At 39.9% G+C, this 27,396-nt stretch overlaps 1 pseudogene; it reads left to right on the top strand.

Annotated features, from left to right (window-relative positions):
- On the top strand, positions 1-26,803 carry LOC101628145 (annotated as a pseudogene).
- The last annotated feature ends 593 nt before the right edge of the window (positions 26,804-27,396 follow it).

Below are 27,396 nucleotides of genomic sequence, written 5' to 3'. Positions count from 1 at the left end.
GCCTTGCTCCTGTGCAGCAGCTTTGTCTACAACAGCATGGGCACCATCAACCAGCAGGCCCTGGACCAGCTGCAGTATCCTTCCAGGAGCAAGGGCCCACGTTTCACTGAGTAGATGGGAACAGACATGGAGTCTGTTAGTTTGGTGGGGCAGAGGGGACACTGGGTAAAAGAGCGCCAGTAACATTTAGTTTTTCATTAGGAGATTGCGGGAGGAAGTTTTTGTTCCTTAAGCAAGTCCTAGTTATGTGACAGAGATCACAGAACTCATCAGGTCAAAGTCCTCCCCAGGGGCTGGTGACATAGATGATTCCTCGGAGTTTGTGAGCTTCTTCCCAGACTTTATCTGGGCCCTTCGGGATTTCACCCTGGAGCTGAAAATAGATGATCAGACTGTCTCAGCAGATGAGTACCTGGAGAATACCCTGAAGCTGATTCCAGGTATGAGAGGGTGGGCTGGGCAGGGATGTTCCTCTAGAGGGTGAGTTACTAAACATTGGCCATCACCAGTAGATCAAAGTTTTAAATATGTTGGTTGGAAAATAACTTGAAAAGTTCTAGGGGCTAAAGTTTATGTTCACTTGAGAAAATTAAGGCATAGAATGAAGTATTTCAAAACCAACTTATTGCTTATACAATCTGAAACTTCCAGGTTACAATGATGCTAAAACTTTGTATACCCCAATCATTTGTAGTCCTTATTTTGGTATATGCTTCTGTGTGTTGAGGGGAAAATGATGATTAGAGACTTACTATACCTGAAATTACAATGAAAAGGATATTAAAATAAAACTTTTTCATGTAGATAGTTTTCTTCCAAAAGAGGGATATACATATACTTTCCAATGAATATATCATGTACAAATTGACTTCATGTTCTAAAATTCCTGCAGGAGTATATGTGTCCTTACATCTGAGTCTTTTCAATATTACTGAAAATGTTCAGAATTCTATATTGTAACCATTTGTTTTTAATCTACTTTTAGCTTCAAAATGAAAATTTATTTCAATGGATTACATTTACAAGACTGTATTTGCTGAAAGCCTCGAGAGAAATATCAGCACTGATGTTATTACTCTTGCTTTCATGTTTATTTTCATGCCTCTTAGATGATTTATTGAAGTCATCTAGTCAAAAGAATAGTACTATCAAATCAAAGATCAACCTTTAAGTGAAGAATTCATAGATTAGTGGTAACGTCTTAAAATAATATTTTAGTGACATTCTTCAGTTTGTGGCTAAAAATAGCTAACATTTAATGTCAAAGTAATTTTTCTTAAGTAAGGTTGTCATTCCTACCATTCCTGATATACTCCAATATCCTTGTCTATGGTTCTTTTTTTTTCAGGCTCACAAATTAATTTTTACATGAGATCAACTGTGCCAAAAAGTTACATTTGACTTTTCATTTCTTTAGTTGTGCTTTCAGTCACTGTCTAATAGACAACTACTCTACATGCTCAGGTCTGGGGATACCTGCCATACGTTTATTTCACCTGAGTTAGACATCCTGTTAAGTTTCTCTTTAGAATTATAACATTGGTATATGTTTGGCATGTAAATAAGTATTGAATGTCTGTCTTAAAGGAGTTATAAGCATAGGAGGTAACAATGATATCAAACTCCTGCCATAGAAGCCTTTGGCTCCCTGTCCCAAGACTGTTTCACAGTAATTTCCATTTTTTCCTATCTCTCAGGCAGGAGTCTCAAAAGTCCAACAGTCCAACCTACCCAGAGAGTGCATCAGGCATTTCTTCCCAAAGCGGAAGTGCTTTGTCTTTGATCGGCCAACAGAAGACAAAGAACTCCTAGCCAATATTGAGAAGGTATCTGAAAACCAGCTGGATCCTATGTTCCAGGAACAAACAAGAAAATTCTGTTCTTACATCTTCTTCAATGCAGAACCCAAGAGACTTAGAGAGGAAATCATGGTCACTGGGAAACGTGAGTCTCTGCCCTGTGTTGTGGGACCATTTATGGGCCAATCTGGTATATAACATGTTTCTCTGCATTTCTGCTTGGCTTCACATGGAAATTTGGGCACAATTATGTTCATACTCTTTGAAGAAATGTATTTTGTAGTAATAAAACCTTTGGGGGTGTGATAAATACAATCCAAAATTGGAAAATAATATCACCAATAACTGTGGTTTCTTCCTATTAAAAATTCCCAGATTGACAGTAGTCACTAACTGGGCATAAAGACGATTTCTCATGTAAGTCCTATGCAATAAATGTTTGCAAGTAGATTACAAAAGATAATTTGGTAGTTTACACAGGCAAAACTTAATCATTAATCTATAAATCCCTAAAATTAATATAAACCTTCCAAATTAGGAATGACTATAACTGATTAACCCTGTCTTATCAGTCTATCATGTCACCTAATCTCTTCATTTTTTGTGGGAATCTTGTTTCTCAAAAACCTGTTAGCCTGTCAGATGACAGAAGAATTTAAGCCCGGTGCCCTAAAAACTATAAAAATGACTTGCCAATAGGAAAAATGCAGGTCATGATAGAAGCAGGTGTCTGTGACTTAAAAAGGTAGTGTCACAAATCTTGCAAGGTGACCATAGAGCTGAGGCCTACAGCAGAGGGGGAGGAGGGGTTTATAATAGGGGAGGGAAGAGCACAAGGTATGGTCGTGATGGGTCACACGTGCAAAGATTGTGGGAGAACTGTAGGTGACACCTGGAAAGAAATCAAATATTGTCCAAAAATGTTAAACGATATAAGAAAATAAATTTAATGAAAAAAATGTAGCCTAGATTCATAGCTCCTATTGACTGACAATATGATACGTTATCATGGATTTCTTTTCTCATTCAGGTCTGAATTCTCTGGTGGTGACCAGAGAATGCCATCAGCAGGGGATCGGTTCCCTGTTTGGAGAACGCAGTGACAACCCTGGCCCAGACTGAGAACTCAGCAGCCATGGAGAAGGCAGCCGACCACTACAGCCAGCAGATGGCCCACAGAGTGCAGTTCCCCACTGACACACTCCAGGAGCTGTTAGACCTGCATGCAGCCTGTGAGAGGGAAGCCATCAAAATCTTCATGGAGCACTCCTTCAAGGATGAGAGTCAGGAGTTCCAGAAGAAACTTGTGGTAATATTTACCCTTGAAGAATGAGGCTTAGAAATGCCTCTGTGGGCCCACAGCTCATCCATTTCTCACTTAAGAATAATGTAGATTAATGTAAATCTAGATCCTCAAGAGGGATAGCATTTCAAAGGCCTGCATACAAAACCTCAAGTAATTTATTGGAAATCTCGCATGCAAGATCAGTTTGGACATCTACCTGAAGTAAATCTTTCAATGGATTCCAAGCCTGATCAGGGCACTTTGAGGTTATTCCTGAGCTGGTTGGCTGTTCTGTGAACATGGTCCCCTAGGAAACAAATTTCTCTTGTCAGACCCTCATACCAGGCCAGCCACTTTCAAGTTACATTACTCCATGCCATCTTTTATTGCCTTTTCATATCACTGAGGGTAGAATCACTGAGTGCTATAGCTGTATGGACCATGGTGTTTGGTGATGAGCCTCAGTGCAATCCCAGATGAAGAACCTGAGGCCCAGAAGTTAAGAAACTTTCCCACCGTCTTGTAGGGAGTTTTCAGGGCTATGAGTAAATCACATTCTGCACTGCTGGTTTATTCCATGTCTTCCTCCAAAAGAATGCTTTCCTCACAAGGACGCAGAAGACCAATCCTTCCAGCAGATTCCTTAGCATTTCACCTCCTCTGTTCCTCTGTGTTTCCTTTGCAGGAAATCATACAGAATAAGAAGGAGGTGTTTTTGCGGCAGAATGCAGAATCATCTGAGAAATACTGCCGGGCTCAACTGGATCAACGTGCAAAGAACCTAATGGAAAATATCTTAGCAGGATCTTACTCTTTTCCTGGAGGGCACAAGTGCTACACAGAAACAAGGGAAAAGATTGAACAGGACTATTGGCAAGTGCCAAGAAAAGGCGTGAAGGTGAGGACTAAGGGGAGCACCCGCACCTAAGAGAACAGAGCCAAGGGGGTCCTGACAACCTGAGAGCACAGCATCAGTGGGGGTAGTAAGAGAGCTTGGGGGTCTTAGTGGCTTTAGTCTTTAAAGTCCATTATTAGCTACTTACTCTTGAGGAGAGTAGGAAATAGTCATTCAGAAAGTTTGTATGAGTTTCTGAAATCCACGAAAGACAGAATGAAACGGTTTTCTTCTTTATCCAACAGTGTAATGTCAATATGTCAAATCTTCACTAGTTAAAGTATTTGGACTGAAGGCTGATTCAAACAAGAGAGGAGAGAAAATACACAGCAGTTGTATGCAAATGATAACATTTATGAATCTGTGAAATGGAGCCCCCAGGTGATGATAACAAACCCAACAAGAAAGTAATGATAATAAGAATGCATGTAGTGTATTGAGCTGTTATTGCCATGGTGTATTGCTGAGCTTTTTCTTTGTGAGTAGAGGCAACTTTCAGGAAGGGACCACAAATATATGTACCAGGAATTATAAGTTTGTAGAAGTAAGCATAGCTCTGAATGGCAGGCACCTGGAGGAGGTAGAAAGGAGTAACACTGGGAGGAAGATGGGAGGAAAGAGGAGAGAGATGTAGATGCTGTATCTGGTCATTTCAAGGAACTTGGCCTTTCACGGAGCCAATATAGCAAGTATGAGGCAAAAGTACCTGGACATACCTGTTTTTGCTGCCTTAATCTCTCCAGTGGAAATAAATATAACCTGGCTGCTCCTTCTTGGTTCCTCAGGTGAAGGAGGTCCTCCAGAGCTTCCTGAAGTCACAGGCCACGATAGAGAAAGCCATCTTGCAGGCTGACAGATCCCTCAGTGATGGGGAGAAGGCCATCGCAGGTACAGGCTGAGCACGGTCACAATGGGGTGCACAGGTGGCCCTGCTGCCTGTGACAGACTGGACAGGAGCTTTGTTGCTCTGTCTGGAGCAGACTGTGCTAACCCTGACACAGGAGGGGAGCTATGGTGGCTTCTGGGCCATACAGGCCTTCCTGTCACTTCCTGAAATGTGCCCTATTGGTGTGGACAGGGAGGGGCAGTGTGTTTAGAGATTCCCCACTTCCTGTCCAGTTTTCTTTGTTCTCTGAGCTCAGGGTGCAGAGGTGACTCCTACTTTAAGTTATCTTACATGTTCCTGGGGCAGAGGTGAGGGCCAGGAAGGAGGCTGCAGAGAAGGAACAGGAGCTGCTGAAACTGAAGCTGGAGGAGCAGCAGCAGCACCTGGAGGCACAAGACAAAAGTTTCCAGGAGAATGTAACTCAACTAAAACAGAAAATATTGTTGGAAAAAGAAAACCTTCTGAAGGAGCAGAAGATGATGCTGGAGCATAAGATAAAAGTAAGTCTTTGGTGGCCTCAGTACGACAGTTACTCCTCCTTAGGAGGAGATAGGTGAGGCTAGTAGGAAGATCATGGAAGGAAACACCACTTCCTTGTTTTGATTAATAACAATTCTGATCTTCTGCATCCTTCTTTTAAAAAATAAAACCCTATGGGGCCCTCCCTGGTGGTGCAGCGGGTTAAAGCACAGCACTAAGAAGCTAAAGCCACTTCCGCATGAGTTCGATTCCCGCCTGCCCCAGAGGTGACCACATGGTGTGGCAGACCTCTCCTGACCCGCCCGCTGCTCCCTTCAGCAGTGTACTTCGTTGATCTGCCCGTTGTGCTCCCCACTCTGTCACTGATGAAGCCTCTCACCGCCCCTGAGCCTCTGGTCTGTACCCCAGTTCTGTATGCACAAATAAATTTAAAAAAAATTGAGTATTTAAAAAATTTTACTTCCCATTACTTTTTAGATCCAAGAAGATATGCTTAAAGAAGGATTTTGAAATAAGTGGGCAGTGATGGATGTAGAGATAAATCAGTTAAAGGAGAGGATTGCTACCAATGAAAATGATGATCCCTTCATTGCACAAGCCTTGGACAGATTTGGCGATACTATCACTTCCATATTTTCTACTTCTGGTGAACTGATCGGAAATGCTGTGAAAGGAATGGCCTCACTAATTAAAGAGAAGTAACTTTCATTTCAAAGAATTATAGAATTATGGCCTGTTACTGTGACTTATGAAAACTCTGATCAGTACGATCTTTATTCTCACTTTGCAGTGTGTTATAAATGAAATGTTCCCCTATTGGATATTAGTGCTTTGCCACATTATGTAGAATAAATGCATATACATTTTGATATATTCACTTATAGGAAATACAAATGTGCAAATACAATGCATTTTTACACAAAAATCACTAAGACATCATTTTATGTCATAAAAGATTAGAAAGTACTTGAACATTCATATGTAGAAATCGGTCATATAATTTCAAATGTAATATAAATTAGAATGTACATTTTAAGGGAATACTATGTGCCCAGTAGATAGACTGACAGTGGAACTTTGTTAGTATTAGCATACAAAAATCTTGTATATATTCTAAAGTGAAAAAAAATTACAAAACTGTATAATGTATTCACTGTAAAAATAAAATTATTGTGTGGTGCATTCATATGGACACTCAGAATATCATTGGAAGATTCATTAGAAATTAATGTCATTAATTCCTTCTAGGTGAATTGAGTAGCATCAGTGCTGGAAGGGACACATGTTTTTTACTATATATACTTTGAATTTTATAAAGAAAGTTTGTATTACCATCTTTATAAATATCAAAGAAAGTATAGACATAGTACTAATAAACATTATAATAAAAGGAACGTGAAATTGGTTGTTAGATAACAAATGTCCACGTTGCTTCCGATAGTGACCTTGGCTGCTCACTGATAGTTGGAGAGCAAGAATAGAGAAGTAGGAAACATGATTTGGTTTCCAGTCTTGTTTTCATTTTGTCCTTGTTTCTGAATCCTCCATATTTGCTTCAAAACTAAGATACAAACTCCCTGCCACTCAGCTGTGCTGTGGAAGTTACTACTTCCGGTTGAATAACGCTTTGAAAGTAATTCTTTTTTATTTTTAAATTTGAGTCATTTCCATGTCTCTATAATCTTGGGTTACATTTTTAAACATCAGGGTTTCATTTTTACTCCTCCATATATCCACAAGCTTCACTCACTGTGCACCAAACCTCCCTTACCATTGCCTCATCCCCTTTCACCCTCCCCCGCTTCTCTCTGATAAACAGTAAATTTTTTCAATGTCTAAGATTTGTATTTGCTGTACCTTGCCTTGATATGTTACTTTACATCACCCGTTGTTTTTAAATTTAGCAAGCATTATTGTAATTGTTAGCTTAAATTCTCAGAACATTCTCCAGTTCTACTGGGTTAAGATTTGTCAATATTACTTGTGTCTCAAATATTTGTTGTTCGCCTTTAGCTTGTATAGATTGTAATGGGGTAAACTTCCCAAATGCTGCCTTTGCACCTGTTTGGGTGGCCAGAGAACTGACACCAGCAGGAGGTAACAGCCATAACTGGCTGTGAGGCACTGATGGGTTGCCTCTAGTGGGCATCAAGGACTCACGCTTCTTATTGGGCTGGGCATAGAGTGGTCCTCTGCTCTAGGCCATCTCCTAGGCCTAAATGTCTTGGTTAATCTAAGCAGCCTCAACTTCTAAGCTGTATTTGAGCACTGTATGCAGCACTGACTAAAGATTGTAGTTGAGACAAGGCCACATACCTCGAGTAGTTCTCTTTGCTTTTCCAATAAAAGCGTTATCTGGGGTGCTTGTTCGTGCTATTAAGATCCAGGCACTTAAATGCTTGTTAGTGAAAACAGTAAGATGTTCTGTCTTTACCCTCTCTGTGTGTGGGTTGGGGAGGGTGGGAGGGCAGGAGGCAGGTGCATCATTTATATCTTCAGGCTGAAAATGAAAGCCTCTTCTATAAGAATATGGGAAAACATGTCTCTGATTTTTAGTTGTCAGTTTATTTTTGTTTTATTTTTTAAATTGTTATTATTTCCCCCCACCCCCACCTTAATGCCTGTTTGGTTCCCCTATATATTCTGCAGAGGCTGGGGAGGGAGAGGAATCAAAACAAGGGAGGGAAGAGCATTAGGGACTGGTGGTGATGGTGCACGGGTAAACTGGTGGTAGCAATTCTATAGGGACTACACCTGAGAAAAGAAAGCAAACAACTGTTAAAAAAAATGAAACAAAAACATGTAAAAATATATAAATTAATTAAAAACAAAAGAAAAGAACATGAGGAGACATAGGTAATCTGACTTGCTCTTCCTGTAGGTTCAGGCTCTAGCTGTTGCACTTTGTGAACCTCAGGACCAAGCAGGATGTATCACTCTGTACCCCTGTAGTTTTCTCATACTATACCTTTTGCCCTAGATGCCTACTCTTTGCACTCCTTTATCCAGCTTAGTACTGGGGCTCCCAAGTCCCTGATCTGGGTATGTGCACCATGTAAAAGCTGTAGGTGGGCTTTCTACAGCAACTGACCACCCTCTCATGAGCTTGTGGCTCCATTATCATTGCAATTGTGATTCCTTTACATGCTTTTGTTTATCACGGCACTATTAACAATAGCTAAGATAAGGATACAACCTGAATGCCCAAAAGCCAGATGACTAGATCAGGAAGATGTAGCATATATGGAATGGAATACTGTTAAGGGGAAGGATGTCCTAAAGGAACTCTGCAGAGTCTTATGATTCCACCCCCTACTCCAGTGATTGGAAACTACAACTCCCAGCAGGACAGGCAGAGAACTGCGAGGACCCAAGGGCACCAAAAACTGTTACAGGGTAGCCCAGAGTGAACTGGGCTGCCTGTCTGTGGGGCCTCACCCGCACGCTCACAATTCAGTTATACTGCAGGAACACACAAAAGGGTCAATAATGGGTTTATTTACAAAAGGGGAAAGGAATAGGAAACAAACCGGGGAAAGAGAGTGGGATACAAAGTAACTGGAATACCTTGGCTTGGCTGACTGAACACACTGAGTCACCTGGTCAGGAGAGCTGCATCCCAAGCGAGAGAGTGCAAGATGCAATCACGCCCTATTTATCCCCCAAATGTCCCAGAATTCCTGCTAGCTCTGCCCTTGGGTCCTTGCAATTCTCCCCCTGTTACTGCTGGGAGTTGTAGTTTCCAATCACTGGAGTAGGGGATAGTGTCCAGAAAGCTGGAGTAAGGGGTGGTATCTATAAGGACTCTGCAGAGTTCCTTTAGGACATCTTTCCCCTTAACAATACTATTCAACAATCAAAAAGATAAACTCATGCCATTCATAGAAACATGGATCTAACTAGAAGGGATTATACTCAGAGAAATAAGTCAGAAGGAAAAAAAATACCGGATAGCTTCACTTATAGGAGTAATATAGGGAAACTGAACAAAACTTGCTGGCAAATATAGACCTGTATGTATGAGGCATATAGCAGGGGAAGGAGGGGGGGATGGGGCTAAATAGGGAAGAGCACAAGGGACTGTGGTGACAGTTCACAGGTGGTGTATGGGCATATTTATGCAGAGTACACATGAGCAGAGAAATCAAACAATGTACAAAAACAATGTAATAAAAGTTTCATAAAAGAAATAAAAGAAAAAAGAGTTCCACCCCTTCCAGTTGGACCATTGCTTCTGATGTATACTGTACCCATCCATTTATCATTCAAAGGTTATTGGATTTTCGTACCTATCCATATGTCCATGAGGTGAGCTGACCCCAGGTAGTGTGAGAGGGACAGGCAGGGGCCAGACTGTGTAGGACCTTGCAGCCACTGTGTGGAGAATGCAAACTTTTATACGTTTGTGACAGTGACACAAGCCTGAAGGGGGCTACAGCTGCTCACAGGACAGTGGCTGGTAGAGGACAGGTCACTGTCTGTGGTTTATTCACATGTGCACACAACTGCAAGACCTCATGGGCTCAGGGAACAACCGGGGTTTATTTAACTGGGGAAAGGAGTTCTGAAGGCCGCATGTAGCAGCTACCTGTTCTGTAACTATCCCAGGGCACGTAGGTTCACTGTCAGTTCAGGCAACTTCAAAGAGAACCATGGTGTCGTTGTCATCATCCCCACAGCTTAGGGGAAAACAAGCTAATGGGGAGACAGCATCTGAGAATCTCTAGATGCTCTTTCTCGTTGCCTCCCGTAGTGGCGTCCTCTGCTGCCCCGTGCTCTGTGAAGCCGCTTTTACAGCCTCGGCCCCCAGGTCAGAGGTGCCCACTCAGGCATGCCCACTCCATACCCCAGGTGTCCACCATCAGGCATGCGCACCCCAAACCCACGCTCCCAAGAGCCTCCTGCATTCAGGTTGCAGATGATAGTCTCAGAGGCCAACAACACAAAGGCCTGAGCAATCTTCACTTTCCCACACTGCCTCACCCAGGCTAGTACTCCCATGTCCTAAGCAAAAGTCTTCCTATCTAAGATGGTGCTGCCCCACCAATGAGGGCCTGGAGCTCATGGCACACTGGCAAGTGGTGGGCCAGCATCTAACTCACTATAGCTGAGGGGCTCACAGGTGGGGCCGCTATGCTAATGCCACAGCACACACAGCAACAGTCCGAAGGCTGCCTAGATGACACCAGACCCCGCCTGGTTAGCAGTTTTCAAGAGTGACCCAGATGCAGAGTGCCAGTCACCTGTCAACAGTGGTGGAGTGCACTGGCCAGGAGGCCAGTCACCAGAGGCAGGGTCCAAAAACACCAACCCTACAGTCCTTTGTGAGCTGTGTCCCACACCACCAACAAATAGCTCTCTGAGGCACCAGACCTGAGGTCATGGTGCTCCTTTCAGGTGCAGTCAGGAGCAGGTGCAACCAGCCGGGCCTCAGTGAGGTGCTTTGCCTCTCTATGAAGCTTTTCGGCCTCTCTTCTCTCTTTGGAGGTTGGCTGCTGGATGCTTCTGACAAGCAAGCAAATCCAAGAATGTGCAGCAGTGAAGCTTCTCATATTGGCGTCCCCCTACCTCCCCCACTCTTTTCAGAGTCTCCAGCCACAAACAACTCTGATTGGACCAATCCTATGGCTGGTTGGGCCATAGCACCAATTGGCTGATAGCCTGACCTGATCCACCTCATGATTCAGGCACTGAATCCATAGCCTGCAGCTGCAATCAGCCACAGCACTAGAGCTGGCATCTTGGGGTCCAAGGGACCACATGCCCTGGGGTGGTGTCATAGAGGAATCACTGTGATTAGCCCTGAGGCCATTGGTGATATAAAATATATATATATATAATAGTAGCTTATTTTTACATCATTCTGTGCCTTTTTCTATCTCAGTTGTAATCCCCGTGGGCTTCCCACCACAAATCACCCATGTGCATCCTGGTCTTGATATTTCAATGCCCACCCCCCACCCCCCATTGCAGCTTGCATCATTTGAAAGCAATGCTCTAGGGCCAAGCTCTGGAGCCCCAAGGTGGGGGTCTAGTTTCAACATGACTTAATTAGTGTTCAAAAAAGGAACTCACAGTGACTACTGCATGGTGATTAATTGGAGCCTGTCAATTGAAGATATGTGGTTATGCCATCAGTCCTGAAAATAAGCTGACTGAGGCTTCTCAGTATTACTAATGTTGTAAAAGATTTAAAATGTTAAGTACTGGAGCTCCCTGGAGTTTAATGGCCCAGGGGTTAAAATCTTGGTGCTATCAACCTATGACCAGCCACTGCGGCATGAGTTAGATCCCTGGATCAGGGGGTCAACCACATGGCACAGAAGACCTCTTCTGTCTCACCTGCTGTTCCCCTCAGCAGTGTGTATTGCAGTAGACCTACCTGTTCTGCTCCCCACTCTGTGTCTGGTGAATATTCTCACCCCCACCCCTGCACCTCTGGCCTACACCCCAGTTCTTGTTTGCATAAATGAAATAAATCTTTTTTTTTTAAAGATTTATTTATTTGTGCATACAGAACTGGGGTACAGGCCAGAGGCTCAGGGGCGGCGAGAGGCTTCACCAGAGACAGAGTAGGGAGCAGAACAGGCAGATCTACGAAGTACACTGCTGAGGGGAGCAGCGGGCGGGCCAGGAGAGGTCTGCCACGCCATGTGGTCACCTCCGGGGCAGGTGGGGATCGAACTCATGCGGAAGCGGCTTTAGCTTCTCAGTGCTGTGCTTTAACCTGCTGCGCCACCAGGGAGGGCCAAAATAAATCTTAAAAAATAAAACATTCATATGCTTCCTATGAAAAACAATGAGAAACTCAGAACTCTTAAATTTACTGTTACCTCTTGCTCCCTCCAAATTGTACAGACTTCACTGTCATTACTTTCTCCCCCCATCTTTAGTGAGATATAATTAACATATACCATCATATAAATTGAAGTGAAAAATTTAGTTTTTAATATTTAGGTATTAGGGTAACCTACCATAAAGATTTTTCAGCTGGAAAATTAAGTCATTCAATATCACAAAGTGACATTTCTTTTTTACTTTTTTGAAGGATTTATTTATTTATGCATACAAGAGTTGGGGTACAGGCCAGAGGTGTGTGGGTGAGAGGATTCACCAGAGACAGAGTGGGGAGCAAAACAGGCAGGTCTACTGAATACACTGCTAAGGGGAGCAGCAGGCAAGACAGCAAAGGTCTGCCATGCTATGTGGGTCACCTCCCTGGCTGGGGATCGAACTTGTGCTGCAGTGGCTGTGGAGAGCTTCACAGTGCTGTGCTTTACCCCCTTGTGCCACCGGGGAGGGCCCCTAAAAGTGACATTTCTAATAAATATTTCAGAGTGCAGCTGTAAGCAACGAAGTCAATCTAATGACTGGTTCATTTCTGGGAAATCAGAGCCTTTTTGAAGAGACTTATGTAATTAGCAAACAAAAGCTTGGTTCTGAAAAATCTTCATCTGTAACAGGATGTGTCAGAAGTGTTTTAAACCACTGACCCTAAGATGCCTCTACACATTCTCTTTAGCACCACAATCTTTAGCCAAAGGCCATTTGTATTTCAGGGGCCGAAAAATAATGTCCAACTACGTCTTGACTGTGACTTCATCATATGTCAGAATGCTGCAATTCATAATTTGTAATTAATTTCAGCACAGGTCTGTCCTATGGTCATACATTTGCTACAGAGCTGCCAAAGCATTGGTGTTTGTATACTATTTGAACTCTTAGATTTTTTCATACACTGTGTCCTTTCCTTTTTTCCTCTTTTTTTTTGATGCACCTTTCTTTATAATTTTTTTATTGGAATAACATTGGCTTACAACATTGCACAGATTTCAGCGTACAGCATTATAAATCAGCATCTGCAAGTACTACTTTACAAGCAACATCAAAGTCTAGCATCCATCCTTCAACAGACAATTGACCCATTTTATCCACTTTTCCCAATTCCCTTAGTCTTCCCCTCTGGAAATCACCTTTTGTTCTTATGGTCTAAGAGTTTCATTTTGTTTGTTCACTGTGTTTTTTAAGGTTCAGGACATTCTCCTGCCTTCCCTCCCTTGAAAAAGGCTGGATTTTTTAGATGGCTCTCATCCCACACAGCTTTTCCTTTACCCACTTATCACTCCTGTCTCCATCACTCTTTTAATGCTACAGATAATAGATAAGCACAGAGTACCCTAGAACATTCAGGGCAGGTTGAGTAGGTGATGGTCGCTAGAAAGCTACCATGGTTTATTAATTCAAGAACTTATAGGATAACCACTGTCTTTGAGGATGATTATATTGCCAACAAAGTAGCATGGCATAAGTAGTATTTTTTTTTTTTTAAGATTTATTGATACATACAGAACTGGGGTACAGGCCAGAGGTGTGTGTGTGGGGGGTGAGATTCATCAGAGACAGAGTGGGGGCAGAATAGGCAGATGGACTGAAGTACACTGCTGAGGGGAGCAGCGGGTGGATGAGTTAGTCTGCCATGCCATGTGGGTCACCCCCCTGGTCAGGGATTGAACTTGTGCTGCAGTGACTGTAGATAGCTTCACAGTGCTGTGTTTTAACCCATTGCACACCAGAGAGGGCCCCTTTTTTTAATAACCTTTTTTATTGTTTTTATGGTCTAAGAGTTTTATGTTTTGTTTGATCAATTGCTTTCTTTATATATTACCATGTTTTTTCATCTGTTTAACTTCTCTTAGCATAATACTCTATACATTAATCCATGTTGTTGCACATTTCAGGATTTCCCATTTTTTATTGCTGATATTATTCTGTTGTGGACATATACCACATTTTCTTTGTCCAGTCATCTGATGTGCAAACATTAATAGGCGCTTAGGTTGTTTCCAACATTTGGCTAATGTGAATAATGCTATGAAAATGGGGGTATTTGTATCTCTTCAAATTAGCATTTTTATTATTTGCATAAATTCCCAAATGTGGAATAACTAGATATTATGGATTACTTGTTTTAATGTTTTGAGGACTCAATACTATTGTCCATAAAATTTGTACTCATTCTCCCACCAACATGGTACAAATGTTCACCTGCTCTTCAACTCCTGACTTTTGACTTTGGAAATAGCTATCCTCACAGGTGAGAAGTGATATTTCAATCTTTTATTTGCATTTTCCTAATTATAAGAGATGATGAACATCTTTTTTTGTTCAACAAGACATATAGTCTTAGTGACTATATGTCTTTGTGGGAGAGTTTATTCAAAACCTCTGCTGATTTTTAAATTTTATTTTATTACTAATCATGTTGAGTTGCATGAGTTCTATGTATCTTGAAAAGTATATCATTTGGAAATCTTTCATTAAAAATTATTTATTCCCAGATATAAATCCACAGGTTTCTGGGCAGTGAACCTTTGACAAAGGAGCAAAGATACAATGAAACAAAGGAAGTTTGTTCAGCAAATGATGTTGGGAAAACTAGGAAGCTACATGCAAAAAAATGAAAATAGATGACTACCTCACATCATACACAAAAACCAACTCAAAGTGGATTAAAGGCCTAGACATTAAGAACAGAAACCATAAAATACCTGGAAGCAAAGATGGGTGAAACACTACACAACATACACTTAAGCGACATCTTTGAAGATACAGCACCCAACACAATGATCGTGAAGGAAAGGATAAATAGATGGGACTACATCAAGGTAAGAAGCTTCTGTACTGCAAAAGAAACATTACAAAAAACAGACATCCCACTGACTGGGAAAAAATTTTCTCACACAAAACTAGCGATAAAGGATTGATCACAAAGATATACAGAGAACTAATGAAACTCAACAAAAATAAACAACCCCATCAGAAAATGGGCAGAAGAGCTGAAAAGACACTTCTCCAAAGAGGAAATGCAGATGGCCAACAAGCATATGAAAAAATGTTCATCATCACTTGTAATAAGGAAGATGCAAATTAAAAACACAATGAGATACCACCTCATACCAGGGAGAACGGCACATCTTAAAACAAATAGCAACAACCAAAGTGTAGAAAAAGGAACTCTCCTGCACTGCTGGTGGGAATGCAAACTAGTACAATCACTACGGGAAACTGGAGGTTTCTCAAAGTGCTAAAAATGACCCATCAATCCCACTCCTAGGTTATCTACCCAAGAGACACAAAAACACTAATTCAAAAAGACATGTGCACCCCCATGTTTAATGTTGCTTTATTTACGATTGGAAAGACATGGAAATCAACCCAAATGCCCAAAAGATGTGGTACATATACACAATGGAATATTACTTGACAATCAAAAAGGATAAACTCATGCCTCTTGCAGCAACATGGATGGAACTGGGAAAGATCATGCTTAGTGAAATATGCCAGAAAGTAAAGGAAAAATACCAGGTGGTGTCATTTATAGCAGGAGTATAAAGGACCAGGAGAGAAAATAATAATAATAATAATAATGAACAACCATATATCAGAGACATATGGGGGTAGAATGGGGAATGGAATAAAAAACAGTGAGGGGAGGGAAGTGCACTGAACTATGGTGATGGCACATGGATGATCTGGTGATGGTAAGCCCAAGGGGCTAACAACTGAGATGGAAAAAGGCACAAAATGATGTAAAAACTATTAAATTATTAAAAAATCATTTATTCATAGAAGAATTGGGGTGTAGAGCAGAGGTAAGGGAGGTGGGAGAATTCACCAGAGAAAGGGTGGGGAGCAAAACTGGCAGATATTGAAATACACTGATAAGGGGAGCAGTGGGTTAGATAGGAGAGGTCTACCATGCCATGTGGCAGGGTATCAAACTCAGGCAGATTTGGGGATAGCACTGACACTTAATCCCTAGGCCACCTGGAAAGCTCCAGAATATCTTTTCATTTTGATGATAGCTTTTTCACTGTGTAGAAGAAATGTATTTTGTGATTTCATGTTTTCAATTCATGGTTTTGCTCCATTGTGTTATTTTTTATGTCTAGTTAAATAGTGGTCTATTTTCATTCTTATCACATGGCTGTCCAGTTTTCCCAACAATATATATTGAAGAGTCTTTCCTTGTTATATTTATGCTCTTACCTCAATTATCGTTGATTAGTTGAAGTGAATTGTTCATTCCCATCCTTTCACCTTAAGGATGTGTGTCTTTCAGACCCAGTGAGACTTCTGCAAGGACTATACAGTTGGAGTCTGTTTTTTTACGCAGCTACTCACTTTCTGACTTTTGATTGTTGAGTTCAGTCCATTTGCAATCAGGATCATAATGGCATCTGGCTTAATGCTGTCATTTGTCTTTTTGTTTTCTAGGTCTGTCTATATACTTATTGCCTTGTTCAAGTTTTTGTGAAATTTTTCTTTACATAGGCAAACTCCTGTCAATATTTCCTGTAATGGAGGTATTATGGTGATAAGCTCCTGCAATTTTTGCTGACCTGGTAAAATCTTTTATTTCTCTGTATCTGAAACATAATTTTGTGAAAGAATACTGTCGCCAGCAGGGTTCCACTCTACCCCTTTTGAGCATTCTGATTATGTCATTCCACTTACTCTGCACCTATATAGTTTCTGCTAAAAATCTGATTATAGCCTTAACTTTATGAGTTACATTTTTTTCCCCTTACCTCCTTAAGTTTCTTCATTTCTCAGCTTTTGGAACAACTGGCACTGTGTTCATGGTGGAACTAAATAGGGCTGCTAAGCTAGTTGGTGCAGAGAAGAAAATTTTGACCCTATAAGTAAAGCAGGCTTTAGAATTCCTGTTTATGCAACGATGAATTTTGTTATAATAGTTTAATGTTGTGACTCACTTTTGAAATACATGTGTATGTATTTTTCACTTAGTAAAATGGTAAAAATAAAAGTCAATTTCCAAAGAACATCTGGACCTGTAATGCAGAACACTAATTGCATATTGACTGAAATTATTAAAAAGATGAGAAACAAGCTAGATGTAATGGAAGACCAGATTGGCAGAGCCATCAAAACAAAATATTGTAGAGTGAAATTATCAGGATGTATATGATGCTTATATGGAGAAATGTCAACATGTTACTGGAAGAAATAAAAATTTATAAATATGGAAAGAAATTAAAATCTGTTATTTTTTTTAAAGATTTATTTATTTATGCATGCAGAACTGGGGTGGAGGCCAGAGGTGCAGGGGCAGTGAGAGGATTCACCAGATATAGAGTAGGGAACAGAACAGGCAGATGGATGAAGTACACCATTAAGGGGAGCAGTGGGTGGGTCAGGAAAGGTCTGCCTCGCCATGTGGATCAGTCACCTCCAGGGCAGGGATCGAAGTCACGCTGAAGTGGCTTTAGCTTCTCAGTGTTGTCTTTAACCCACTGTGCCACAAGGGAAGACCCTAAAATGTGAATACTTTTAAGCAACTTGTGTACTTTCACTCAAATAAATATGACAAAAAAGATATTTTTTTGTTGTAGAAAACCTTATTTTTAAAGATTTATTTTTAAGGCACATCATATATATATATATATATATATATTTTACATCATTATTCATTTTTGTACAATATTTGATTCCTCAGATTTACTTATTATTTATGCATAAACTGGGATGCAGGCCAGAGGTGCAGGGGGCGATTAGAAGATTCACCTGGGACAGAGCTGGCAGATCTACCTTAATACACTGTTAAGGGGAGCACTGAGAGAAACAGGAGAAGTCTGCTGTGCAATGTGGGCCAGCTCACTGGCTGAGGATTGAACTCAGGCCCTAGCAGTGGTAAGGCTAACCCTTAGGTCACTAGGGAGGCTCAGGAAAACTTATTTTAATATAGATATGCAGAAACTAAAAACAAACCATCCAATGCAATTTTGGAAAATGATGGAACATGAGGGATACTCTCTGTGACATATAATAAAACATTCTAACTATTATTACATTAATACTCATACCTCAATATTCAACAGTCATGAAACAGATTTGCAAGTTTAGAAATAGCTCTCAAATGCACAATGAAATGTAGTATCTGATGAATTTGGTATTTCACATTAATGAATGAATGGGAAATATTCTGGAAATGATACTGGAACAATAGGGAGTTAAATAAAAATACCAAGTTGGAGATTCCCTAATAGATGTTACCCAAATAAATTTTAGCTGGATCATATTGAAACATAAAAAATTAAACTAAAATCTCAGATATCCTTGCTGAACTTAAAGGTCTATATTGAAATAGTGTTCCCTATCAAGTATGACATGAAAGATATAAAAGGTTAATAAATATTATGAAATTTGTCATAGCAGATATAAAAGCAAAGTGAAAGACAAATAGCCAGATGAAGAAAGCAGTCGCAGTTTCTGTCTGACAGAAAATGTCTTCATGTTATAGAATCCTTGTATGTCAGTGAGCACAAGAGCAAGGATGTTCCCTACCACACACACACAAACATCAGGCAAAGTGGTAGAAGAAAATGAAGACGACATAAAATGTACTTATTTTTGATAATAAGATGTGTAAGCTAAAGTTTCCTATTAATAAGCAATAACAATATTTGTTGGAACACTGGTTGGACAAGGGCTTGGGGAAACAGGTAATCACTCTTACCTGCTAGAGACAATGCAGATTGGTACAATTATATAAAAAGTTTTAAATGCACAAACACCCTGGTCCACACATGGGAGTTAAGATTAATCAAGATATGACCTACAATAAGACTGATTTGCACTGATTTGTCCTAGGATCCTTGTTGCAGCACTGTTGCCATGGCAAAGACAGAAATAGCCCACAAGTTCACCTGCAGATGCCAGTGATGTAAATCATAGGACCTATGTATAAGTGTGAACTATAGACTTGATTAAATAGAAAGGGGAGGGCTGTTTTAGTGAATATCAATAAGTATAGAAAAATCAAGTCCAGTTGTGTCTAATGTGTGACAGTTTTCAATGTGCTCAATACTTATAAGTTCCTGTCTAATGAATGTTTGATTATGTATATACATATTACTTGGGAAATGTTACTTGAAAAACTGACTTTTTTCGCAGAATGGAAAATATCTTTGCTATATGTATGTTACTGCTATTAAAACTGACTCATGTGGCCCTCTCTGGTGGTGCAGCAGGTTAAAGCACTGCACTAAGAAGCTAAAGCCACTTCTGCATGAGTTCAATCCCCACGTGCCCCGGAGGTGATCCACATGGCGTGGCAGACATCTCCTGAACTGCCCGCTGCTCCCCTCAGCAGTGTACTTCATCAGTCAGCCTGTTCTGCTTCCCGTTCTGTGTGTGGTGAATTCTCTCACCGTCCCTGCACCTCTAGCCTATACACAGTTCTGTATCCATAAATAAATAAATCTTAAAAAAAAAAAACTGGCTCATGTACATGTAACACAGAGAAAGCACACAAAATTACAAAAAGTAAAATTTGACCCCTTCAGTGGTCTGGAAATACTGTTGATTTTAGTGTACTTATTCTTCTAGGTTTTATATATACATTAATGATTTATGCTTCTATTAAATACTCAAATCATAAATTCAATCATTCTAAGCAATATTGCCATGTAATTTTACATGCAGTAAATAACTTGAGTTTATCTAAAAAAGGATTTAGAAAATAAAAAATTTACTTCATAATGTTCACAAAAACACTTCATTGTTTATGAAGGGCCCTGGCATAAATAAATACTTTGTTGCTCAGGAGAAAATTTCATTTCTCAGAATCAGTCTAGTTTCAAAGTAGCACTGACCTACTTTCACTTTCAACATCACTTCTATCTGATCAAGTCTTAGAAATTACTTCTCTAGGTGGAACTTATCCCTACTTCCCTTCTTTTCTTGACTTGAACATTACTGAAAATATTTTTTGGTAAGAGAGTTAATTTCAAATAAATTTTTTCATCAAGAAGTAAAGTGAGAGACAAAGTGACCAGTACAGTACATCTCACTGTAATAATCTTGGCCAATCTGTCAACCTTATGCTACTTCATTTGATTTAGAGATGAAGAAACTCTTTAGCTTTGAATGTTCTCAGCAAGGGTTAATGAGATCACATAGTTAAGGCAACTGGACTAGGCCCAGGTAGGAATTTAATAAATGATTAAAAGCTCTAGAATGTTAACAAAGAAGTAAATATCTGGCTACTGGCAACACATAATGAATCATCACTAGCAATTAAGGGCTTGATAAAGAAACTTACTGTGTCAACAAGTAATGTCAACCTTCTCACTGAGAAAATGCAGGGTAACCCATTCCTCATTAGATCAACATGCAGGATGTTGACCCCTGTTTTGGGGATGCCATGTGGTCTGCAGTCTCCTGAGAAATTTCTACATTTACTGAAATCGGGATCTGATCCTTCATGTGGTTGCCAAGTGTGTGGTAAAAACCAAAAGCCAGCAGTTACCAGTATTAGGAAGTATTAAAGAAGAACTACAAGAGTCTCAGCTGCAGGAGAGGAAGTCATGATAGGGATATGTTACATGAGAAAACTTAATCCAGTGAACCACTTGCCAAAATAAAACAAGGGTGAGTGTGTCCTAGCGAGCCAGTAAGTTAACTCATGTAAGGCAAGCCCACTTATTCTGATAAAATGTCTGTTCTCATACTCTCTCCTACTCTCATTCTCTACCTTATTCTCTTTCTCCTCTCCCACCAGCTCTTCAGATACAAAGAATTACCTGTTTCAATCAAATAAAAATCCACCCAATAGTCCTTGGCACATTCCAAGGAGCTCTCAACTCTTGAAATTATTCCCTTTATGTTTCATGTATGATCAGTTTCACCATCCTTATCATCATCATCATCACTATTATCCACTTGATGTCAGTTTCTGGTAGGTAGCATATTGATTTCCATTTTATAAAATTATTATTCACTTACTCTAGTTCTGTCTTTAATTACTGTGTTTAGAAAATTTATATTTGATGCAATTGTTGATATAGTAGGGTTTAAATTATTAAATTTGTTGGTTTCTACTTAGTTTTGCTTTTCTGTGCTCATTTTTCCTCCTTTATTACATAAATTTAAAAAGATATTGTTTTAAGTTTTATTATTTAAAATTTATTTTTAATTTAACTTTTATTATTCTTCTCCCTTTTGATAACCCATTTACCATTTTCTTTCTCTTCTGATAACATTCTTCAGCCCTTCTTTAGAAAGGCCTTCTATTTAGCAAATCCTCTTCATTTTTCCCTTTTAAGAGAATGTCTTAATTTTTCTTGAATTCCTAACAGATTCTTTCACTGATAGAGTTCTGGAATAAGGTTTCTTTTCTTTCAATACTTGAAAAATAGTGTGCTCTTTTTCCTGGCTTTCATAATTTCTGATGCAAACTCTTTCTTTCTTTCAAAGCAATATTTTGCTAACTTACCCCCTTCCCTGTTTGCGATATTATAAAACATAGCAAAGCACATTAACTATACAATGCACAATATTCAGTATCATTGATAATTATAAGATGAACATCTAAATCACTGCTTGGGAACAGATGAGAAGTCAGAAACCTAATGATGCTTATTAGAGAAATACTACTCACTGCAACATTGACAATTCTTCTCTAGGACTTTTATCAATTGCATGTTAATCTCTAAATACTAGAATTTAGTTTGGCCTACTTTCAAACTTTGTATCAGTGGAATAATATCGTATGTAGCTTTTTGTATCTGGCTTTTTTGGTTCAATGCAATGCTGATAAGATTGATCTATCTTGTTAGTAGTTGTATTATCTTCTATTGTATGAAAATGTACTGTATCAGGGTGTTGGGGTGGGGTGAAGGGCAGTTCCAATTTCCCTGCCCCACCCCAGTAAAGATGAAACTGAGCTGGGAGGAAAAGAACCTGAAGAGGAGACTGGGGGAGGAAAAATGGGGGGCAAGAAGGAGACCTGGAGGAGCCACAGGGGCACAGAGACATGCAAAAACAAACTGCACTTGTTATTTGGTGTTGGACTGGTTAAAAGAGATGTGAGAGATTCGCGGGGAGGTTAATAATGGCAGCTTTTATCTTGATTTTGATTTTACTTTTTTCCTTCCCAACATGTCTAAACTTTTTGATAGGTCCTCACCAGAAGGTGTTTTAGACTTGAAGCAGGCTTTTGGGCCTCAGTAGCTGCTTTGGGTCAACCCTGTTTGGCTGGGCATTTGCCCATGAAGGGATGGGTAACTTAGGGTGCTTGATTTGGAAACTATATTCTTTGTCTTTTCTTTGTTGCACACTAATTGTATTAAGGTTCTTCCCATTAAATGTCTAACCCGCTGGAGTATGTTTTGTCTTGATGTGGCAGATGACAAAACCTATTTAGAACACGCAGTTTGGGGGGTTCTGGAGTGACCTCTCACCACTCTGTAACAGTAACATTGTTCTATTATTGATGCATGTTTGAGTTTTTATCAGTAATGAATAATATTATCAAGGCTTTTTAAACATATATACTTGTGCACAAGTACATACAATCTCCATGAAGAAAGTACAAAGAAATATCCCTAGGTCACAAGTTATATGCATCTTCAGTTTCTCTAGACAAAGGTAAAGATCATTTCAAAATTGGTATAGCAGTTGACACATTCACCAAGGATTTATTCTGAGAATATCTTTTAACACTTTTAATGGTGTTTTTCATGAAAGACATACTTAGTTTTGATATACTCAAAACTCAATTTTTACTATTGGTGCTGGTAGTAGTTTGTATGTGTGTGTTGCCTAAGAATTATTTTTCTTATCTAAGGCCATGGTTTGGAAGTTTATCTCCCTATCCCTATGATTCGATTGTATTGGGAAAATTACCACCTACCTTCAGAAATACGCTCAGAACTGTTTTTCACACATTAAAAAAAAAAATCTATTTCTGGTTCTCCCTTGAGGTGCAAAGGGTTAAGCTGCTATGAAGCTATCAGCAGCCACTGCAGCAAGAGTTCCAGCCCCAGCCAGGGAGACCTCTCCCTGCCTTGCCAGCTGCAGTGCTCAGCAGTGTATTTCAGTAGCTCTACCTGTTCTGCTCTCCACTCTGTCTCTGGTGAATCCTCTTACCCCCTATCTCTGGTCTGCATTCCAGCTCTTACATGCATAAATACATAAATCTTAAGTAAAATTTATTCCAGTGGATTATAGACCTAAATGTGAAAAGTAGCAGAAATAATTTGGAAAGTAACATAGGCAAACAACACCATGATCTTGGCTGAGATAAAAACAGAAGATACAGGCCCTCCCTGGTGGTGCAGTAGGTTAAAGCACAGCACTACAAAGCTAAAGCCACTTCAGCACGAGTTTGATCCCAGGCCCCAGAGGTGACCCACATGGTGTGGCAGACCTCTCCTGTCTCGCCTGCTGCTTTCCTCAGCAGTATATTTTAGTTAATCTGGCTGTTCTGTTCCCCACTCTTTCTCTGGCGAATCCTCTCACTTCTCCAGCACTCCTGGCCTGTACCCCATTCTGTATGCATAAATAAATATTAAACACACACACACACACACACAAAAGACACATAGTACCACTACCACGTCCTTCATTGCTGTAATAATTTTACAAATAATGACAGCTTTGTTTCACTTTTCCAATTTCTATACATTTTCCTCCTGTTGTAACAGTGTGGTCTCCAGGAAAAGGGGAGGTTCCAGGTTCCCTGCCCCACCCAGAAGAAGGGTGGAGCTGAACAGAGAAGAGAGGAATCTAGAGAGGAGTCTGAAGAAGGAGGAAGCAGGATAGAGAGCCAGGAGACCTAAGGGAGGCACGTGGAACAGAGACATGTGAAGACACTGTGCTTGCTTCTTTTTGGTCCTGGACTGATTGAGATGTGAGTGAAAGACCCAGGAGGAGTTTCACTATGGCAGTGTTTATCTTGATTTTGCTCTTTTCCTCCCAGACTTGTCTGGCCATTTTTGATCCTTTGTCATGGGTCTCCTCCAGTTGCTTTAGACTGCTGATGGTGGGCTTTCAGGGCAACCCCTTTTGGGTGGACTTTTACCCACGAGGGGATGGGTAACTTTGGGTGTTTGATTTAGAAATTATATTCTTTATTTTTTCTGAATTGCAGACTAATTGTATTAAAGTTCCTTTCCATTAAAGCTCTTATATCTTGTCTTGATGTGGCAGATGGCAGGACCTATTTAGAGCAGGCAGGTTTGGGGGCTCAGGAGTGCATCTCTCTCCCTGTCCTGTAACAATTTCACTTGCAGACAGTAATAGGTAGACTAACACATACTATGAAAGAACAGAATAAAAGAATTTATGCCTGCTTTGTTATAGAGGAATGCTTTAACATCTGAGTATGTTTGCTGTAATTTTTGTAGATATTCACTATTATATTAAGAGAGCCTCCCTTTATCCACATTTTGATAGAATTTTATACCATAATCAGATGTTAAGACTTACCAGAAATTTGTCTTGCATGTGTTATGATGATTATATAAGTTATTTCTCCTTAATACCACCATTTAATGTGATGACTTAAAAATGTAGCATAACATTAATCTGATCATATAATTGTTGTTCTGTAGGTTAATATAATGAAATGTTTTATTTAAAAAAATATTTAGCAGGGTGAGCAGAAGTCTGCTGTGCCATGTGGGTTAGCACTCAGGCCAGTGATCAAACTTCTGCTGCAGTGGTTGTAGATAGCGCCATAGTGCTGATACACAGTGCTACCAGGGAGGCCCTATAGTGAAATGCTCTAAGTGTTTGTTATTATTAAAATTCAACTATGAGGGGAAGCACTTTATATAAGATAAAAAGAAAACATCTGTGGTGTTTATTAGCTTTTTCTATTTCCAAATGACACAATCTACACAGAAAACCCTAAAGACTACACTAAAAAAACCTAACTACTACACAGAAATAATTCTGTGCAGTATAATGGACCAGGTGGAAATAACAAAAATAATGAACAACCATATACCAGAGACATTTTGTGGGGGTGGAGTGGGGAATGGGATCAAAAACGGGGTGGGGGGAGGGAAATGCACGGGATTATGGTGATGGCACATGGGTGATTTAGTGATGGGAAATCCGCGGGGATTACAATTGAGATGGAAAAAAAATGTACAAAATGATGTAAAAATAAACTTTTGTAATAAATAAATAAATAATAATAAAAAAAGATCAAATCCTGAATTTTCAAGAGGTCTTTGATTTCTGCTCCACACTGAGACCCTGGCATGTCTTGGTGGTCTTAGCCCGTCCAAGTCCTTCAAGAATAGCAGTAACATCTTCCAGGTCTGAGTTGCTTCATAGGGAGAATTCTGAGATGGTCTTGTGAGCCCAGACTAATCAAGGCCTCATGCATTATGAAGTTTGTATTTCAACACCATGTTTTTCACATAAGCAGCTACCAGGTGCTTCACCAAGACCATTGTCAATTTTAGGGAAATCCCCTACCATCAAAGATCCTGATTTGCAACTATGCTGACTTGACTCTATCAAATGTGACTGAGAAATCTGAGGAACTGACACTTTCTGAACTTGCTGCAGGTATGAATAGCTTGCCTCAGTCACCACATGGAACATCTTCTTTTCGCTTTTGGAAGTATTTCTATCATATTTCTTTATGCTATAAGGGCCCATGCCATCTCAGGTGGGTGTGAAAATTTGTTGCAAGTGTACTAACGCCTCCCTTGCACCCTGCAGTTTTGGTTGGAACATATTATTGTATCAGTCTTCATGTTTGTTGTAGCACCCAGCAAAGCCTTAATGGTAAATGGTTATCAGTAATAGTTGAAATGACCTTCATTTCACTATCCATGTGTAGCCCAGAAGATAGCCTTTGCCTTAAATAGTATCTTCTGAAGATGTGGTACATATACACGATGGCATAATACACAGCGATCAAAAAATAAACTCATGCCATTTGCAGCAACATGGATGGAGCTGGAAGGGATTATATTAAGCGAAATTAATGAAAATGAGAGAGATAAATATCAGATTGTTTCACTTATAGGCGGAATACAAGGCAACTCCACAGAGGGTCAGGAAAGAGACAAAACTTGCAAGCTGCCCATAGATCTGAGCTATACAGCAGGTGAGTGGCTGAAAGAGGGGTCAAAACAGAAGCAGGAAGAGGGACTATGATGGACACAGGTGCTACGGTGATGGGAGAAATCAAACACTGCACCCAAATGGGCAATAATGTAAGAAAACAAATAAATGAATTGAATTATAATAAAGAATGTTGTCTTCTGATTGTTTAATAAGAGCATAATTTTATGTGTAAAATAGAAAATATTTAGCAAAGTTCTTAAATGTAAACTGTCTTGAAAACTGGGGATATTCAAAAATTTCTATTTCTCTTTCAATACCCCCTTTGTTTTAGATGCAAAGAGGTATGCTTAATGAAGGATTTAAGGAGAAATCTGAGAAGATGGAAACAGATAAGCCATCTGAAAGAAAAGATCAAGAAGGCTGAAGATGAAGAAAAGACAGCCTGGATTTCACAGGACCTTGACGGATTTGCCACTGACGCTTCTGCTGTCCTGCCCCTTCCCACTAAAGTGATTGGTTGGGGTTTCAGGGGCCTGGGTGCTCTGTTTCAAAAGAATTAGCATCTCTTTCATGGAAATTATGGAATGTGGATAAAGGCTTCATCCTATTTTTGGTATGCTTTAGTTTCATTGAATAAAGGTTGAAACATCAAAAGTACATAAAGACTACAAAGATATTGGGGCCTGATACATACAAGATAGATTAAATACTGGTTTTATTAGTTTAAGGGGAAAAAAACCCCTAACTTTATAACAGGAGCTAGCAAATTTTGGCCTCTAGGCCCAGTCAGTCCTGCTGCCTATTTTTGTCACCATTACTGGGACACCACCATGCACGGATCATTATGGCTGCTTTCAGTCCCCAAGAACAGAGCTGAGTAGCTGCAACAAAGAAAGTATGACACACAGGACCTAAAATACTTCCTTTGTGGATGGCTTACAGAACTCTGCCACTCAAAGGGTTAGCAGAGAGAGGTAAGATTTGCAATAGATGTGAAGATTACCTGGGGACAAAAAGCTGTCACGGATGCTACTGTTACGCACAACAAACACGTTATGGAATATATATTTAAATGAATTTTCTAGTTCATTATAAATGTAATGTGTTCGTATTTAAAAGATGTTTTTATAAAGATGGGTAGGCTTCTAGTTTA

The sequence above is a fragment of the Condylura cristata genome, unplaced genomic scaffold, assembly GCF_000260355.1.
Source record: "Condylura cristata isolate star-nosed mole 26May11 unplaced genomic scaffold, ConCri1.0 scaffold00008, whole genome shotgun sequence".
Taxonomy (NCBI): domain Eukaryota; kingdom Metazoa; phylum Chordata; class Mammalia; order Eulipotyphla; family Talpidae; genus Condylura; species Condylura cristata.
This window is presented reverse-complemented; position numbering and strand designations above follow the sequence as displayed.